The following is a 17672-nucleotide window of genomic DNA, read 5'->3' as shown; positions in this document are numbered from 1 at the left end:
GCATGTGGTGAATATTGTAGCAGTAATCTAAACCGGAGAGGAAAACTGAATGGAGAAGTAGGCTTAAAATAACAAAGGCATCCAGTCCCAGCATAGAAACTCCTCTGAGGGACTGCGTTTGTGAGAGTTCTGGGACTTTCTGACTTGTGCATGCTGCAGCTGAGTTTTACTGATGGTTTATCAGTCTTCCATGATAGCAGGAGTTGCCCTGCTGCTGTTTGAGCTCTGTAATGTGCTTTAGTTTCTCCAAGTGCTGCCTGTATTCCTGAATCAAGTATTAGTCACCATGAATACAATCTCTCTGCTGAATGCAAGGTATGTATTCAGTGTAGGTTCTACATGCTAGTGGTGTCAGAGGCAATATTTGGTAAAAGTAATAGGAAAATAAGGTCCTTCAGATAAGGAGAATTCATCGGCATGATTTCCATCAGTATTTGCCACAAAAAGGGAACTAAAATTGTGTTTGGCAATGTAAGGAGCAAAATAAGAGGACTGACAGCATTCACTATAAGTTGGTAATGGCCTGGTCTTTGAGAAAACATTATTAATCATCATCAGATGCAGTATGAAATGTGACAGCAAAAGTCCACACCTCTGCCATTTGGACAAACCAAATCCTGCAACACATGCAGTGGTAGGTATGCAGACTGGTTATAGCCTCAAGTAGTAGAAAAACTTATACAAAATAAGCATGTATTACTTTAACTGCAAAATATACCAAAAAAGCAGAATTCTATGAGATATGAATTCACATAAAGCTAGATTTGAATCAATCAGAAAAATTTGATTGCTGCTTGGAGGATATTGCAGTGTTCTGGTGCTTAGTTTAATCCTAAAGTGTGCTGACGTTTATTTATTTGTTTTAAATAAAATAATGAATGAACTGCAGAAAAATAGTAGTAGGAAAAGTTGCAATGACTTTACAAAATTATTATTTCAGTTTGACAGTGCCATAATGTCATATCAGCCTGAGAATCTTGCAATATAAAAAAAATTGAACACAAACATAGATTGTAATATATATACTTTTCATTTAAGGTTTGATTCCCCTCACACCTCCCCCCCGCTCCCCCCAAGGTATATTTTCAAGCATGCTTATTATTATTTAGATGGAGAGAATTCTGCTAGCAAGATGAAGGTTGGGTTGCATTAGTATTTTTCAGGTGAACATCCCAACAAAGGGGTAGGCTGCAGAACAAAACTAATCTGATTATGTGACTGGCAGATGAACAATCAAGGACCTGGCATGAATATATGTTGGACTTTGTTCAGAAGTGTTAATATTTGATTGTTACATGTTGTGTAATCTTCTGACTATGGTCTGCTCCTTAGTATTGTTATTATATAGCTGTGTTCCACACGTAATGCTGGAGGCCTTTGCAGCAAACAGGAAACAATGTGCCGCTTACTGAGACGTGAACCTTGGTTAAGGTAAAATATCACTGTTCTGTACTGTGGCAGCTGTTCATGAGCATTAGCTGTCAGGAGTTTCATGTCATCCTGTGTTTCAAGAGTAAGGGATGAGTCGATGCCTTGTTGCCTAAGTAAGGTGGCTTTACTTCTAAGCAAGAAAAGTTGGTGTCTCACTGTGCACAGGGTTTTTCATATGCAGATGAGTAGGATGTTGTTGATTTAACAGTGTGTTAAGACTAACTTCTCAGCAGATGTGATTGCACACAACACAAAATTGCTCCTGTATTTTGTGATAAAACAGGTTCAGCCTAAGTGACCTGTGACTTGGACTTCAATTAACTGGATTTGCAACTTGTAATCATATTTTTCAGCTATTTTTTTGGATAAACATAGAAGCATTTATGTTGAAGATTAAAAAACAAAATGAACAAACAAGAAAAAAAACACCAAAAAACCCCACTCTAACAACTAGAAAAATTCTCATTGATTGATTTCTGTCCTGTTCTGTATATAGACAGTGTTCATGAATGCTTGTTAGGAGAGCCTGGCAAGTAAATAGAAAACTCAATTTCTGTATTTTGTTCAAATGAAATCTACTGCATATAGAGAAGAAGGTGCACAATTTTAATCAAAACCAAACCTAAAGCAACACATTTACAAAAGCTGTGTCATTAGCAGTGTCACCTTTTTACTGTCCTTTTGATCTTCAAGTGAAGCTTAAATGATACCAGATTTGCTAATTTTATCATCCAGATGTTTTTTATTCTCTTTGACTATTTCAAGTGTGTAAATAGCTGAAAAAAAATCTCAGAGCTTTTATAAGTATTAAATGGGCTGAGAGAGTTTCAAGTACAAGATTCTACCATTGATCTTTGTTGTGATTATAAGAGCTCCTTGCTAAGGTTCTGGTGGTTATTGCATTCCTTAGCTGCAATGAGATGATCTTTTCAACCCTGTATTGAAGATCAGGGAGAAGGGCAATTCTCATATATAGCTGTGATCCTCCATACCATCTTGAAACTTCCGTTTTCTAGGAGTCACATTGAACCTGCAAGAGTCCCACTCATACTTAGCAGGGAAGCTGACACAAAAAAAAAAACCCAGAACACTTAGTTGTCTCTATGCTTGAGTGTTCACATTTCAAGTAATTTGGAACATGGGCCAGATGAGTATCAAAACTAATGTTAACTGATACCAAAATCATGATCTTTTTCATCCCAGGTGGGGCAGATACCTGGATCAATAAATTTGTTTCTGATCATCTGATTACAATACCTGAAGAAAGTATGTTTTTTCATAGTGGTAGAGGGAAGAGGCAAATTGTAACCAAAAAAAATGGCTCTCATTCTTGCTGAGGCAACAAAAACCTGCCTTATTTTTAGAGCTTCCTGGAGTCCTGCTCTTTGGTTTAACCCTTGAGAAGTTCTGTGAGTACTCCTTAAACTCATCTCCTTTGGAAAGCAAGTCATGACAGGTGAACTCATGTTCAAAGAGTTAAGCGTGCCTGCTCTCCTCCAAAATAATTAAATGGAGGCAAAAGACTAGCAACTTGGTCTACTTTGATCAAGTTGAGAAGTTTCTCTTCAGTGCTTAGGTATGACACAGTCCCTGTGATCGTTGGTCATTTATTGTGGTCTGAGAATGGGAAGCTCTCCGAAGTTTAGTAAAAGTGCATTTAGTAGCCATTTACACACCAATAAGGGCCATTCTGTGTTTTTGCAGTCATGTCGCAGGAAAATTTACTCAAGGACTTGGCATGCTCCTTCTGCTTGCAAACTCTGTTCTTTATCACCAGCTTAATCTGTTTCCAGTTCTGGAGCCCCCAACATAAGAAGGACATGGACCAGTTGGAGAAGGTCCAGAGGAGGGCCACAAAGATGATCAGAGGGCTGGAGCACCTTTCCTATGAGGACAGGCTGAGAGAGTTGGGGCTGTTCAGCCTGGAGAAGAGGAGGCTCCGGGGAGACCTGATAGCAGTCTTCCAGTACCTCAAGGGGGCCTACAAGAAAGATGGGGAGAGACTGTTCAGTAGGGCCTGTTGTGACAGGACGAGGGGTAATAGTTTTAAGATAGAGGGAGGTAGATTCAGATTGGATATTAGGAAAAATTTTTTTACAATGAGGGTTGTAGAACACTGGAACAGGTTGCCCAGAGAGGTGGTGGAAGCCCCATCCCTGGAAACGTTCAAGGCCAGGTTGGATGGGGCTCTGAGCAACTTGATCTAGTTGGGGATGTCCCTGCTCCTTGCAGGGGGGTTGGACTAGATGACCTTTAAAGGTCTCTTTCAACTCTAACCATTCTATGATTCTATGATAATCTGATCTTGTCTCTTCACGAGGACATTTTTTGAGCGTGTGACTATCTGCCTCCTTCTGTTCAAGCTAACAGCCTTTTTGGTGGCTACAATTTCCACTGAATGATTTTAGAAAATTCAGCCTTTGTGGCAGATTCTGTTTATGCAAGGGACCTTCCCTCCCCACAAGTAAATGTTTCCCTGTGTTCATACTTCAAATTCTTCCCTGGGATACTGTCTTGCTGCCACTGAAACCAGGAGATGGCTCTATCTGATTGACCCTAAGGTATGTGTATCCAAGACTGAGGCCTTCCTCCTTGAGGGTGTAAAGCATGTTTTATCTTGAACAGGACTCTGTTTTGTCCCAATCGGGCTAAACTACGACAGGGTTGGAGCAGGGGAACCTCTGTGAGAAGAGACTGGGGGCGTCCCCATGCTGAACACAGTTGGTTCTAGATGGCTCTGCCATGGACCCCCCACTGGCCAAAGTGAAGCCCATCAACAAAATTGGTGGTGCCTCTGTGAAAACATGTTTAAGAGAGGGTAAAAAACACTGCAGCAGCTGTGAGAGAACAGTGACAAAAATGTGAGAGAAACAGCCCTGCAGAGGCCAAGGTCAGTGAAGGAGGGGGAGGAAGTGCTTCAGCCACCAGATCAGAGCTTCCCCTGCAGCCCATGGAGAAGACGATGGTGACTTAGGTTGTCCCCCTCTGCAGATCATGGAGGACTGCACAGGAGCAGGTATCAATTCAGCAGCCCACGGAGGACCGCATGTTAGAGCAGTTGGATGTACCTTGAGGGAAGCTGGAGCCCATGGAGAGGAGCCCATGCTGAAGCAGCTTTGCTGGCAGGACCTGCTTGCCCCATGGGGGAACCATGCTGGAGCAGTCTGTTCCTGAGGGACTGCATCCTGTGTGAAAACCCATGCTGGAGCACTTCAGTGAAGAACTTCCATGGGAAGGACCCGCACTAGAGCAGCTTGTAAAAGACTGTATCCCATGGGAGGGATCCCACTCTGGAGGAGGGGAAAAGTGTGAAGAGGACTCAAGCTACTTGAGATGTATCGTCCATATGAGTGTTTACGTTCTGCTAAATGGGTCTTGGAAGCTGGAAGGAACATGCAAGGACTTGGGCGGTTGAGATACAAGGCTTACTGTGTGTATTTGTACCATATATGAGATGATGAGGTCCTATGACTCAGCAAGATAGGTGAGCACCAGTCCTGCTGCATGTGACAGGGAAGGGTCTGATCATGTCCGTGAAGGTCCTAGCTCATACTAAAAAGTACTTGGTTTTGAAATATTGGATGCATGTGTACTTATAGTATGAACTTGTAACAATAGCACCACTTCAAAGGTTTCGCTTCTTAATAACCAGCTTTCTTGGTTCCACTTCCTCGAATGGTTGAACAGTTTTGATTCAGGGTTGTTGATCCAGAGTAGGTGTTGAAGCCTTAATTAGATTTGTCATTCGGGTTGCAGGGGTAATGATGGAGTGAAATGGGTTGTGTGGTTTAATGTCACTCAACAGTATCATTCAGTTGGAAAGCTGTAATTCTGCTTTGCAGGAAAAAAAAAAAGAGGTTTTATCTATATTTTCCTTCTCCTTTGGAATGAAAACGAAACCTTTTGGTATGGTTTATGTCAGGAAAGCAAGGTACAAATATTCAGAGTAACAGCTGAATGGTTAGGCCACTTTGTATGTGGAAGATCCAGTTTCTCTTGTCTCCAAATCAAATAGAGAAGAAACATTCAATAATAAGGTGCTGTTTCTCACATCATAATCACTGTGAGAGCTGCTTCTGAGTTCTCTCTCACCTTTCTCTCCTCCTTAATGATGCTAAATTATTGCAGGATAGGAAAGAGTTACCTTGTACGTAGGTGTGTTAAACAAGGTTGGACAGAAGGTCTGTAGGTGAAACAAAAAGTAAGAATTCTTCAAAATGCATAGAGAATACAGATAATTTGTGCTTTGAAAATTAGTCAAGATAAATTGTAACTGGTGTTTAATTTTGCTCTGACCGCAGGTTTGCTCTCAGCAAAAGTGGATTTGAGAACTACAACTCTAGAGAGAGTTAGGGCACCGCCTGCCTTTGGAATACTCTGTTTGAATTTTAAGATGGTCTTAAGTGACAGAACTTGGATGAACAACTTAGTGTTAATTCTGGTAGTTACCAAGAACACCACACAGAGTGGTCAAGTATTCCCTGTCAGTTGTGGTGACCTAACAATGCTCAGGAAAAAGTTAACAAGTGGCCAGCTGAAGTGCGCTGTGCTACTTTGGATCTTGAGCAAGTACTTGATGGTTATGTGAAGATCATGTGAGACTGTTTTTTCTTCAAAGTTTGATGCAGCACATCAGGTTAGAGTGACCGCTTATATCCAGGGAGGTAAAATTTTAGAGTTATGCTCAAGCTGGAACTAACTTGAGGAGAGACTGAAGGAAGCATGAAGAACATTACCAGCTGCACAACACTACCTGGGGACTCACCCATGATCAGAGAGTTACCTGCTCCCACACACATGTGACCAGGCAGTTAATAACTGCGGTATAACGAGTTACCCATTAATCAGCTGAGACAGCATGGTACTGTTAGCAGATGTGTTATACTTTGCAGCTGAAGCTGATTGAGAGAATTCCTCTGGTCACTTACCGCAGCTCAGCTCATGACATGTTACTCCACAAATAATTTGATTGAGGAATTGCCACAGGATGTGCTAGGTGCCAAAATCTAGCTTGTACTGTCGGTGATCCCATCATTGCCAGATGCACTTTCCCAGTAGATTTACTATCACTTCTATTTCTCTCTGTGACATTAGATGGTAGCCTGTTGCTTTTTACATCAGTGTAAGTAGGATGAACAATAGAAGGAATGATTTTTTCCAAAACACTGTTTGACATGGATATTAGAGGGCTTTAAAATTGCCGCTAGGCTTCAAGGGGATGTTCTGACAAACTGATCCATAATGCAGCCTGAGTGAGGAAAAAAAAAAAAAATCACTTTTTATTTATTGCTCCCTATGGATCATATAGATGTAATCATATTTACATGAAGTGAGATGCTAAAGCTATGACTACAGTAATTCTGCTAAATTCATGCAGAGTTCATTTTATGCATAGTTGGATCAATATATCAAATACCTCGGTTTCTATGTCCTTGAATTTATGCAGGTAGTAATGTTTGAGCAAAGATGTGCTACAGCAAAACAAGTACTAAAAAATACAGAATAATAAATGCAATACAAAACCACTCATTCTCTAGTGGTGTGGACAGAAACCTTAACAGAACTTGTTTACTTAGGAAAGACTGCCAGCACCTTGTTTATCTGACTTAGAAGCACTCTACTGAAAATTGATGCCAGCTGGATTTGTTATGTAAACACAACTTTTAACAGATTTTTGAGTATTTTTGGTCTCAGTAGAACAGTCTTAAGTTTGCTAGCTACAGGGATATACGTGTGCTACATATTCATGTTCTGGCATATGAAAACACTACTATTACTAAATTTACAGAAAATAGGTGTTTGTGGTGAAATGCGTGGATTCAGTGGACTTCCATGCAGTTTTCAGATTGTTCTAATCCAGGTCATACTGGCATCTGCTTAAAATACGTCTCAATTCCAGAACAAAGTATTAATTATCCAAGTCTGAAATAAGCCATTCTAGGTGATAATATCCAATTCATCCATCATGCTCGTCAGCTGCCAAGTAACAGTTCTGTAGCTTTCCCTTTTATAGTTCTCTGGTTGATGACATGTCCCTAAAGAAAAAGTTGTTATATTTGCAAGCCTTTCTGAAAGGCAGGGAAGAATTGCAGTGTTCAAAAAATTTATATAATCCAAATCCGTAGCTGAAGTTTAATTACCCCCTTTAAATTTTGAGCTGATTGTATGTGAACTTTAATGAAATTGATAGAGCTTTGCAAAAAGCATGGCTGATAGCAGCAGCAGCAAAATGATTTGCCTCTCCTGAAGTCTACATAGTCCAGACAGTGAAGAGTTTCTTTGCATTATTCTCTTATTTCTTAATTTCTGTTATTTTCCTTGCATTGTTCTAAAAATAATATCCCTAGTGAGACTCCTAATTTGCAGTCATACTAGCCCAAATTACATATGTAAAAGACTATTATTTAATAGCTTTATAAACAACAATTCATTCTATTTTCATAACGTCTTACCCTGAAACTTGTACCATGGTTAAATACCCAAATATACAGCTCAAAAGCACAGAAAATGAAAGGTGTATTTCCAGAGGGACTTAATCCTTTATGAGTTAATAAAATCAAGAGAGTACTGGTTTATCTGTTACCTTTAATAATTAAAGTCTTAGCTTTAGGCTTCCAAATCAGAATGCTTTTGTTAGAGTCACTCTGAATCTTTCTACTATTAAGTGAAGGCACTGACAGTCAGTGTTTTTTATTTTACACTTTCTTAATATGAAGAAACAAACACCCACCTTCTAAAGTTTAGTGTTTAAAACTGTCAGAGAACCTCATCTGGTAAGGCAGATTGGTTTAACTTTTCCCGACAAAGACATGGAGACCAGGCTGATATGAATACTGATTTGTGTTCTCTTCCTAAAAATACTAAAAGGAAAAGCAGTAGAAGATAAATCCAATTTAGCTGTTCCAACAGAACACGCCGTCTTGGCTCAGTTACTTTGGCAGGCAAACAATGGTGGGCTCAGCTTTTGCAGTATTAAGTCTAAAAAGATGTAAATCTCACACTTGTTCAGTATAGGGTCTTTCTGGAGTAAGATAAAACTGGAGTTGTTCTCCTTCGGGTGGCTGTTGTGCAGGAGTGTGGACAGGCCTGCGATTGCCATCTCACCTGTAGTGCTTGGCTTTGAGCATCCTGTAGCATGGATTATTCAACTGGTCACACGCGGCAGCAGGCTTGATTTTTTTTAAAGGTACTGACGTTGATAACTTTGATGGACTGTTTACTTTCCATCTCACAGTAAAATGGTAGATACAGACAAACAGGTATCTGCAGATAGTTACTAAGGGAACACGCAGATCAACATGCAAATATTAAATATGCCTTTTTTTGTGCATAATCACTTCTTAGAATACAGTTAAAGAAACCCTCTCAATTATTTTCGCTTGTTTGTTATTATATATGGATAGAATCTATGTAGTTTGAAAGAAATGAGTGTGTAGCTGAAAATGAGGTACTTCAGAGAGCAAAGGTGAAATAAGTGGTCTGGAACGCGCAGTCAGTACCTCAGTTAATGTACTTGCTCCTGGTGAGGGGGAGCTGTACAACAGCACTGGTCATAGGCACTAGGTCAGGACTGATATTCTCAGAAGTTCTAATTATGGAAGCACATATCACATCTAGATCTTTTCAAAATGAAGGATACAGATTATTTTGTGTGCCATTTAATGCAATCAGGGTAGTGAATAGTTACAGTATCAGTATCATTGATCACTAAGGTAAAAAAAAGTCACTTTATTTACATACTCATACTTGCAGTAGAATTGAAAATACAGAGGTTAATTGTTGCCATCAGTTTAAGTCATTTGAAAGGTGGATGTTTATAAAGGAAATCTAGTAACTGCTCATCAAGTGCTTCACTGTGCTGCCCCTGTCAATCCAGACTGGCCATCACACCAGTGTAATAGCTCTATTCCATTTCCCTTTTCCTCCTTAAAAATGTTTTAACCACTGGGATAACAGTAGTCAGTAATAAATTAAAAATACTCATGAATGTATGCAATGTAAAAACTGTTTTTTAAACAAGATTAAGCTCTTGAGAACTTGGAACACAATATTACTACACGTGTTTATTACTGAACTACAGTACGCTGCAAAGAGTGGTTGGTTGGCTGGCAGGAACTCAGAGAGGGCTTGACATTTGCATGGGACTAGTTCCATGCAAACTACTTCCAACAACTCATGTATAAATATATTTTTAAAAACTCCATTTCATTGTTTCATGGGTAGGAACCTGAAAAGTGAGAGATCAGATAATGATTTATTCTACAAGTTTCCCAGACAAGGAATTTGATATCAAGCAAAAAGTAGTTCTGATACTTTAAGAAAACAATTCCACTTACCTGGAATTTGAGGTCATGAGTGACATACTCAGAAATTTAAATTTTGGCCAATTTAGTGCCTGTTACTAATCTGTGAATCTATGACCTTTTCTAATTAGATTTATCTCAGAACAGGAAAGGCTTTCGGCAGCTATGTTTTTATAGCACTAAGCCTCGCATAATGATCTCTGTTTGAGAATATTGTGCCTACGTAAGTGTGCCGATGACTTAATGTATACAAGTAAACCAAGAAGGATTCTAAGTAGGACAATTAGACCTAGCTACTATTTTTCAGTAAACTTAAAACCACTTGGTTTTCATAAGATGTTTCAGACAGCTTGTATAATTATATTTTCAGGCAGTAAGGAGCAAAAAGTAAGTACTGAGAGTACTGAAAATTTGAAAATGGAAGTGTGCTCGTAGCTGTTCAAGACAACGTAGTATGTATGTGTAATATCAGTGTAACTCTACAAGGAGACTGCTCATATGCTTGTAGTGAATTAGATATCCTTGTACTTCAAAGGCTATTGTAATATTGTTTATTAAGACGACTGATCCATTTTCGGGCTGATCTCCCAACTCGTTATTCCTTCAAAACGAACGAAGGAAAAAAACAAGTAGAGGTCAGCTGGTGACTCCTGGGCCAGGTACAGCTCTTGAGTAGCCAGCTGTGGCTTCTGTGTTGGGATTACTTTGAGGGACTGGGTGTGCTAATGGAAAGGCATCTGTGGGAGAACTTGAGCTCAAGCGGAAACAGGTCACTATGGTACACAGCAACATACACACACCAAATTAAGTAGCAGGAGTCCCCTGTCTATGATCTAGTCTCCAAAGTACGTCATACGTATCTTCTGGCTCCTGGCTGCCAGCTGTTGCCATGACCTGTGGAAAGTTGCTAAGTTGCAGCTTGTTTGCACACTCGTTCTAGACTTCAATTCCTATTTTCAAGGGTTTCTTTATGGCTGGATGAAAACAGTTTTTGTTCCTCAGGTAGGATTATTTGTGTGTCAGGTAAGCAAATTCACTGAAGCTTGCCAAATCAGCTGAAATAAAGTTTCTTTAAAAGAGAAACAAGAAATGTACAGTTGAAAAATTGGTAAATGCATGAAACCAAGAAGATAAGGAAGCAGAGCAATGTATTGAATTGATATTGAAAAATTTTTTACAATGAGAGTTGTAGAGCACTGGAACAGGTTGCCCAGAGAGGTGGTGGATGCCCCATCCCTGGAATCGTTCAAGGCCAGGCTGGATGAGGCTCTGAGCAACCTGATCCAGTCAGGGATGTCCCTGCTTCTTGCAGGGGGGGTTGGACTAGATGACCGTTGAAGGTCCCTTCCAACTCTAACTATTCTATGATTCTATGATTCTATGATACCCTGATACTGCAACATATTCATATAAGGAAAGAAGGTGATGGAGTAGATACTCTATACACTATTATCCCCTTGAGCATTAGATCTACTTCATTAGATTCAGCTGATGATACAACCTCTTCTTATTTTTTGTGTGTTGTGGGACTGTCAGGTAGGAAGCAGGGTGGCTTCTGGAACTTTTTTCCCTCTTTGCTGCCACTTTACCAAGAGCTTAAAGATAATTTGTTGATCTAAAGATAACTGCTGGATTTTTTTTGGATCCAGTTTCAGTCTAAGAAGAAGACTTTAAGTTGTTATTATTTTTAATATAATTTGAGAAAGCAACTGATGGGTAGAGTCAGTCACCAATAAGTTGGATTTCTTGTATTATGAGAAGCATATAATAACCACTGGGAATTGTATACTTAAATGAATATTAATCTCTCTACATGTCATCCTCTGTTCCCTTTTTTGTTACACAAATCGTGACTTCAGGGACAGCGTCCCTTAGTCTGTGTTTGCTTACTTTAAAAAAAAAACAGTAAAGGAAACAAAACTGTTTAATTATTATACAAAGAAACAGTCTGTTTCTAACTTCCTTAAAATCAAGTCAGAAGACTTTTCTGCAAGAATCACATTTTAAAAAATGCCATACATTAAGTTCCAGTCAGCTTTGGAACTAGAAATGTATTGAGAATAAATTTTTAACTGTCTTTCCCATGGTTGCTTCGCAAACTAACAAGCGCATTCTCTCACCTTTTACAGCATTTGGATTTTCATTACTCCTGAATTCAAGATCAATAATTTAGCCATTTATATTCTGAAAATAGCAAATTGTGCTTTACTTACAATACTTAAGTGATGCTATAATCTCAAAGACTGTGACAAATGTTTTGCCCTCTAACGCCGTAACTTTCTGGAGTTGGGCATGGATAAAATGCTTGCAAGAAAAAAATCTGCATAATGAAAACTAACCAGTAACTTTTTCTTAAAACAGTCACAGGAATGTAACACACAGGAACTTTCTATCAACCAATAATTTGTTGGGGGTCCTAAGAACACTGAAACCCAGCATAGTTCCAGGTGGTGCATTAGGCTGCAGCAGAGTTACTAGGGTCTGTGTGCATCTGCTTTTGAAAGTGGAAGGATTATGTAAGTCTCCACAAAAAAAAAAAAAAAAGGCACATTCTTCTACTTAAAAATTCATCTGTTAAATTGGACATCAATTTGGGGTCAGATTGCACTCTCCTAACTAATGGAATAAAGTTCTGGTATTCCATACAGTCAAGTGTTTGGTCTTATACTGTGCTTTGATTCAAAAGCACTGGAGCACATTTTTTCCTCCCCGAGGTAGGTATTTTAATGAGAAACTTGACGAACCATTCATGGTAAAAGGCAAGTTTCAAACAATGTACTTTATAATGAGTTGGCATTGAAACGGTTTACTGTTACATGCTGGTTTTCACTAAAGAAGCTCAGGGTACTTTGCAGTCATCAAATCTTTACTCTCCTATAGGAGTTTACACAAGCCCTACTAGAAAATCCTTGGCCTCTCTTCTGTCCCTTTGTGCCAGGCAGAAGAGCCACGTTGCTGTTAGGGCTACCAGGATTCTGGGTTTGCTTGGGGACATATTACCCTGGTGCAGACACTCCAGATAGGTGAGGCTGGCCTGAAGCGTCCCTCCAAGAACTCTGTGGGTCACTTTGTTTGAAGCAGGAAAGGCGCTGTGTGCTGGGCTTGTCTGTGATATCTGTTGATACATGGGCATTGATGAGGCTGATACGGCATAATGAAAGGGCCCTCTGGTGAAATATGTTGGGACTTTCTCCAGCTCCCAAGACATCTGAGGCTGGGGAGGATGCAGAAATGGCATTATGTTTTTATTGGATTTTGAAAAAGCAAGCCTACTAGAACAGTTCTTCCTGTATGTGTTCCTGTAATGTGTACTGTAATGTTACTGCATATTTATGCTGCCTAGTTACTTCTCAGAATAACAAACTCTTTCTTTTTTTTTTTTTTTTTAAGGAAATACGCTATACAAAACCCCGTACAAAATTGAAAATAATCTCCAGTAGTGTCCTACCTATTATTACAATATAATTCTCCAACACAATTCCTAAAATGGTCAGTCATGCCAGAACTTCTGTAGCTTAGTCTGCATAAAAGGCTGCTACTGGCATTAAGCAGCCAGAACAGTTCATGCAGGTATCACTGCTCTGACACAGCACCTAAATCTAAAACATGAGAATAGCAGTGCTTATCTGGTAACAGGTTCTTAAATTGCTTAGTTTTCTTTCAGTCTTCAGACTGTAAAGGTAAAATCTCAGCTTTTCTTTTCTTGGCTGCTGTACTGTCAAATTAGAACAAACAGTGAAAGCGTTAATTCTGATAGAAATATGAACTATCACAAGAAGGACAGTTAGTCTTCAATTAGAAGATTTGGATCCATAGATCACTGATTAGTTTAGATTATTAATCAAGATAATGAACTTTCGCTTAAAACAGTGGTCATAAATTCTTTGAATTAAACTAGTTATTTTCATATTTAGTTCAATCTCTTTGAAGAAACATAGGCTGTCTAAATTTTTCAGCAATGAACATTTTACACAAATCACTAATACACCTAAACCACTAACACATCTAAATCAGCTTACCACATAATATAAATGTTTTCCCTCTTACAAGCAAGACTGTACAGTGTGCTGCCTTTCTCTTTTCTATAATTAGCACAATCATTTGGAAATTGCAATAACACTTTCTCTGTATCTTTACAAGAAAGAAAATGCCCTAAAAAGGGAAGAAAGGCTAGTCGAGGAAGGAGCACAGCTAATCTAAACATCACCCACAATTTCCAAGCAGGGACAGCCCCCCCACCCCTCCTCCCTTCTCCAACCAGATCCTTTCAGTACTTGTGTTTTGGTTTTGTTTTTCAAACTCTGTCTTCACTACAGATTTCCCTACTTGGAAATACTATCATTTGAGATCACTGTACGGTGACAACAGATAAAGCTGTGCCAAGCAGCAAACTGGCCCGTTGTGTAAAAGTTTGTGATCAGTAAAGAACATGTACGCTACAGGCACAGGCCAACATGCAAGTATGAAGTTCATCTGTCATTTTAGTAGTGTTCACGTTGTTCAGATGACTGTGCTATTTCTATACCTAGTAGGCGCTTTTCAAATAAGAAAACTGTGAAGAAAAATATTACTTTCCACTTGGAAAACTAAATTTTGGACTGCTGGATACTGTCAAGCTTCTTGATTAGTGTCTTTATTATAATTTCAGCCAGTAATGTTTTGTCCAAGTTTCCTGAATGTAACAAACTATTTAAAACTCTGTATTTTTTACACAAAAGTACCAGAACAATTTTATGCCAGGAACAGACAGTACAAAAAATTAGAGGGACTTCTGTAGCATAAGAAAACCATAAACATATCTTTCCTGAGTGGTTAATCATCCACAGCAATGGGATTTGCATGAACACAGAATCTCAGCATTATTATTTCAGTAGGGCCCTATGTAGATAGTTAGATTGGTGATTCTGCAAAAATTCAGTGTGCAGCAACAGAAAATGCCTTTAAGCATGTTTTACATGTACATAAATATAATCACAGGTCCAATTTCTGGACATTCAAACTTTTCCTTAGAACTCTTTCAGCTACAGCAATTAGGCAGAAACTGAAGCTATAACTGTTGATGTTACAGTTGGTATACAGCCTTGCTGATTCCTCCTGTGAAATCTCCACCACCTGCAGAAATTTTGGATAATAAACCACATATAAAGGCTAATTAGCTGGAAATTACATAAGGCTAGACTTATGAGTGCAATTTAGGTGAAATCTCATGAAGCAATTGATTGCGATCTCTACAGCCCATTCTTGGATACTAATGCTGCGGAAAAATCACCAGGCTTTTTCATACAATTCTCCCCACTTAGTCGGAAACTGTATTGGGTTTGTGTGGCAAGGTTTCGTAGTGGGAAGCTACAGGGGTAGCTTCTGTGAGAAGCTGCCAGAAGCTTCCCTTATGTCCAACGGAGCCAGTTAGATTTTAGGTAGGTCAAGGCTTGCACTCAGTAGATGCTGTAGGTGTAATTATATTGCTAGATCCTCAGCAGCTGTTAAGGACGCAAAGGCACGAGGCTTATTATTACAATTCAGACAGACCACTAAGATGGTAGTTTGTTCTCAGAAGAATGAACACTTAATAGTTTCTAGGACAGTTATAAGATTATTAGGGTTTTGGCTCCTTTATGCCAAAGCTTTTTAATGGGACCTGTAAGGTTTCCCAAGTTGGAATGAGGACTTAATATAGGAGAAAAAAAGGGAAATGGTCGTGTTTAATTTTGTGGTTGTAAAAGATGACTGGATTATAGGGAAGGCTTTTAGGTTTGAGAATAGTATTGAGGACTGCAGGGAAAGAGCACTGGTCGGGCAGTGCTAGGATAGGGGGTCATTTTGGCAAAGGAAACTAGTTTATTGTTAATTCATTAGAAGGCTTAAAATGACACTTGAAACTAAATTTAGGGTAATGGCAATGGCACAACAGTGGAAGTACTTCTTCAACTCCTGCAATCCCAAACAACAACAGTAAATGTAACATCCTCCCCCGCCCTTGCCTTTACTCTAGTTAAAATTCCAGTTTAGAGATGACAAATCCATGGGCCATGCAAATCTAGCACTGGAAAAAACCCAAACCTTACAGTACCTATAGCTCCCCAGTCTCAGATCTAACGAGAACCCATTTTATCCTGTCCACAGCCCTCATACAGTTCACAACTCGGTAGTATTCATCAATAAAAATTCCTCTTCTATTCCCACTATCCCCAATCCCTGGGACTTCAGAGTCCCAAGCCAATCTCCAGTTCTAGTTTTTATCCCAGTCTTGTAGGATCCAGCAATAAATCCAGGTTTTCAATCTTTATTGTTTGATCTCTCAATGCTAACCCTAATCTGAAGTAGGGTTTTTGAGGAAAGAGCAGGAAGTCAAGCTTGTCACTTGCTGTCATCTTTAACCTGAATCTAACACCCAGTATTGACAGGCATAAAATGGATTAAGGCAGACCCTGGAGAAGAAACAGACTGAATTATTTTTAAAGCTAGTATTTGCCACATCAGTCTGAAATACATTTTTTTTTAAATTGTTCTACACAGCTTACAGGTCTAAGGCGACAACTCAGTACTTACAGGCACAAGGAAGTTAAATTTTGTCTAAAGGTACACGTGTTGCTGATTTCTCTTTACATCAAGGCTTAGACAACAGCCAGGAAATAACCTATCTATCAGAAGTCTCGGTGGATCCTGCAGTTTCTTAGCTGGGACTGTGACTGGAATGAACAGAAGCACACGGTTTTACATAGACACAACATGCTGGGCTGCTCTCAAGCCTGAACTTTGGGATAAAACTCCAAAATTCTTTGTTACATTCTGCATTGCCTATAATACTAAACCGAAGGTGCATGGTAAAGGGATAGATATTTGAAAGATAGTTATGAGATAGGTTATGGGTAACTCGACTGTAAGGTTGAGCAAGAGCAAAGATTTAAATGTAGTGCTGGGTTCCAAAAAGGCAGCAGTGCTCCAGTCAGGGCTGGTGCTAGCTGAAACGCACGGAGGACAGCCAGAATTCCCTTAGCTTTGGTTACGTCTGGAAAAGTGGTGGCATATCTCTGACACAAGTTCAATGAGGATCAGTGAAAATGAGCTAAAGCACTCTTAAAAATAAATTTGGCAGTACATCCACTTCAGTGTCTCATCACCCCTGAACACAGGGAACAAGCAGGATTGTTCAGGCAGGATTTCTTTTCACTCATTGAAAGGCCTTCATCCTGTTCCCAGAACTTGACCTAAATAAAGCTACTCCTTCTCCGTTTCTGTCCTTCAGCGCTTCTGAAACGAGTGTATTCAGACAAGGACTGCCTTATAAATGGCTGGATTGCATCCTCTTTTCCCAGTCATCCTCTGCAAGCCCTGAAGATTGCTACACGTACCAGTTGCCAGAACAGAGCGCGTGCAGTTGGGAGCTACAGAATTGTTTAAAAACCTTCCTGACCTCCCCTGATATGTCACATTTCTGCTCTCACCACCGGTGGCTGCCTGTCTGCAGAGAAGATACAAACATCACGGACATTTAAGCGATTATCTGAGGCTAAACCTTGTTTGTAATGCCCCACGTACGGCAGTTATTTAATGATGTGTTCGTTGCGCTAAATTAAGTCTGGCCTCTCAGGAGTAATTGCAGTAGCTTCATTTAACGAAGTAATCGGACTCCCTCGCTAAAGTCAATATACACAACGTGTGGCCTTTTGCAGCCCGGAAACCCACTATTTACCCGCAGAGATAATTCTCCGCTCCCGGCCTAATCTTAGGAGGCTATCCGGGGGTTGGTATTGTTTTACCTCCCAACCGGTATTTTGGGAGGGAAGACCCCTCAGCTACACAAGCATCGTAAAAACAAAACCCTGACGGAGCGAGCCGCTGCTCGGCTACTTCCACTCCGCGAACCGAGCGCCGGCCCCCGGCCCCGGCCGGAAGTGCGGGCCCGGCGCTGCCCCCCGGCGGCGGGGCGGTCGAAGG

Source organism: Chlamydotis macqueenii, chromosome 3, assembly GCF_036417535.1.
Source record: "Chlamydotis macqueenii isolate bChlMac1 chromosome 3, bChlMac1.mat, whole genome shotgun sequence".
Lineage (NCBI taxonomy): Eukaryota > Metazoa > Chordata > Aves > Otidiformes > Otididae > Chlamydotis > Chlamydotis macqueenii.
The sequence above is the reverse complement of the archived record's forward strand: the minus strand, read 5'-3'. Positions refer to the sequence as shown.